This window comes from Suncus etruscus, chromosome 2, assembly GCF_024139225.1.
Source record: "Suncus etruscus isolate mSunEtr1 chromosome 2, mSunEtr1.pri.cur, whole genome shotgun sequence".
Classification (NCBI taxonomy): Eukaryota; Metazoa; Chordata; class Mammalia; order Eulipotyphla; family Soricidae; genus Suncus; species Suncus etruscus.
The window spans coordinates 89,202,791-89,205,791 of NC_064849.1; the positions used below are offsets into that span (position 1 = coordinate 89,202,791).

The 3,001-nt window shown below is 48.7% G+C and overlaps 1 pseudogene; it reads left to right on the forward strand.

The window, feature by feature from the left end:
• Window positions 1–1,167: 1,167 nt before the first annotated feature.
• On the forward strand, window positions 1,168–1,941 carry LOC126001793 (pre-B-cell leukemia transcription factor 2-like; annotated as a pseudogene).
• Window positions 1,942–3,001: the final 1,060 nt, after the last annotated feature.

The following is a 3,001-nucleotide window of genomic DNA, read 5'->3' on the forward strand; positions in this document are numbered from 1 at the left end:
ACCGCGGTTCGATCCCCCGGTGTCCCATATGGTCCCCCAAGCCAGGAGCGACTTCTGAGCGCATAGCCAGGAGTAACCCCTGAGCGTCACCGGGTGTGGCCCAAAAACCAAAAAAAAAATAAAATAAAATAAAAATAAAAATAAAAAAAAATAAAAAGAGAGTAAAGGAGTCAATGGGAGAGGAGGGTATGACTCCAGCCGAAATGGTGCTGTGCCTGTTTCAGGAGGCAGAGGTGTCCTGAATGCCCATTTCAGCAGAGTGAATATTCAGCTTGTGGAAATTCACTGTGTGCCAACTGGTGACAGCATCTGAGAAGATGATTCTCTTTTTGTTTGTTTGGTTTTTGTTTTGGATGGGGCTCACCCAGTGATACTCAAAGATTACTTCTAACTCTGCACTCAGGAATCACTCCTGGTGGTGTTCAGGGAACCATAGGGGATGCCAAGGACAGAACCCAATTTGGCCACGTTCAAGGCAAGGGTACTATCTCTTTGGTCCCTTGAAAAATAACAACCCCTCCCCCCAAAAAAACAGTGGCAATAAGATAATTTTTTAAATGACACAAAACACTACCTCTTGAGCCTCCTCCCTGGCTCCCCCTTCTCCCTCCTCTCTCTCTCTCTCTCTCTCTCTCTCTCTCTCTCTCTCTCTCTCTCTCTCTCTCTCTCTCTCTCTCCTTTCTCTCTCTCTCTCTCCTCTTTTCTGTCTCCTCTTTTCTGTCTCCTCTCTTCTCCTCTCCTCTCCTCTCCTCTCCTCTCCTCTCCTCTCTCTCTCTCTCTCCTCTTTTCTCTCTCCTCTCCTCTCCTCCTCTCTCCTCTCCTCTCCTCTCGCTCTCCCTCTCCTCTCTTCTCTCTCGCTCTCCTCTCTCCTCTTCTCTCTCTCCTCTCCTCTCTCTCTCTCTCCTCTCTCCTCTTCTCTCTCTCTCCTCTCTCCTCTTCTCTCTCTCTCCTCTCTCTCCTCTTCTTCTCTCTCTCTCTCTCTCACTATCTCTCTCTCCCTCCTTCTCCCCCCCCTCCATTTTCTCCCCCACCAGGGGCCAGAGTGTCTGGGAGGACCCAGTCTCGGAACACCTTCTGGGCAGTGGCTATCCCCCAGGGGGGAGACAGAAGCGAGGGAGACAGGCGGGGGCAGGGTGTAGCCCAAAAACCAAAAAAGAAAAAAAAAAAAAAGTTCGCAGTGCCATCCAGATACAGCTCAAGCAGAGCCCCCTGCGAGCACTATTATGACCTGCATTCCCGCTTCTAGATACAGGCAAAAAACTTCAGGCCGTAACTTCAGCAAACAGGCCACTGAAGTCCTAAATGAGATTTTTACTCCCACCCGAGTAACCCTTATCTTAGTGAAGAGGCAAAAGAAGAGCTTGCCCAAGAAGTGTGGAATCACTGTGTCTCAGGTCTCCAACTGGTTTGGCAACAAGCGGATTAGCTATAAGAAATATTGGAAAGTTCTAAGAGGAGGCAAACATCTGCACCGGTCAAGAAGGCCACCCAGGGAGGCCCACAGCCGCATCAGCTCCCGACACACCCCTTACTCTGTCTACAGGCTCTGGTGGCTCTTTCAATCTCTCCAGGATCTGGAGATATATTTCTGGGAACGCCTAGCCCTCAGTGGAGATTCCTACTCTGCCTCCCAGGTGGAATCTCTCACTTCATGGGGGCAGAAGGCTACAGGGATAATCTCGGGGAGGCCAGATGTACAGCCCTCGGGAAATGAGGGCAAATGGCGGCTGGCAGGAGGCAGTGACCCCATCCTCAGTGACATCCCCAACAGAGGGACCAGGGAGCGTTCACTCGGCGACTCAGAGAGGACGCAGGCATCCAGAGGACAAGCCCCAGATACAGAAGAAGCACAAGACTGAGAGCAAATGGGGTCGTCTCTTCCCCGCCCAGAATCTCAGTGCTGGGGATGCTGACTACATGGCAGGGAGAGTGGAGTTATAGGGGAGAATGGTGTCTTTCTCCCCCTATTCTCAGTTTTTTCTCCCCCCCCCCCCACACACACAGAAAAACACTCCCAGAATCCTGTTTTCAGATCCTTCTTTTCTCTCATATATACAATATATAACCATTATATCTGGGCTCCCTTGCCCCACTTATATAAGCTCTGGGATCTGTGGCAATGCAAGCCCTGCCTGACCAGAGATGCCAAAAATGGAGACACAACTTCTGGACAGAGGATGCCATATCCCCTGTGTCTCCCCACCCTCCGCTCCTCCAGACGGCTTTATTACCTCATACGCAGCTCATCTTAAACCAATAGAATTAATTGCTCGGTGGACGAGAGTGTCTGACTCAGATATCTACCTCGCAGGGAATCTCTGCTACTTTAGGGAATTGTTGACTGAGCTTTGGGGTTGTTGACTGGTTGACAGGGCTTTTTTTTTTTTTTTTTTTAGGTAAGAAATTAAAACCCTGGAATCCATCTGTACGTTTTTTCTTTCTTGATTAGTTCTTAATTTAGTTTGGGGAAGTAGATGTTTTTATAAATATGTTGTTGTTTTTTTAATTTCTTGTTTTCCCATATTAGGGGTGATAGTCAAAGGGGGTCTAAGAGAAAAAGGAAACACATAGAACTGGTAAAAAAAGATCCACTTGGCTCCAGTCCCTGACCACCAATTCAGGAAATAGGTTTAGCTGGGTACCAAGCTCATGCCCCCCTAAAATCATTTAGACATTCTCCTTTGCTTATAAAATCATGTAGGTGAGGGCCGGAGAGATAGCATGGAGGTAAGGAATTTGCCTTTCATGCAGCAGGACGGTGGTTTGAAACCCAGCATCCCATATGGTCCCCCGTGCCTGCCAGGGGCGATTTCTGAGCATAGAGCCAGGAGTAATCCCTGAGCACTGCCAGGTGTGACCAAAATAAATAAATAAATAAAAATAAATCACGTAGGTGTTAGCTTATGCGGGCAGTTTACTGCTGTACCTGGTGTGAGGAAGTCCAGCTTGCTCTTCAGGCTAGCACCCCACCACCACCACCACAAAACTGGAATCAGTTGTT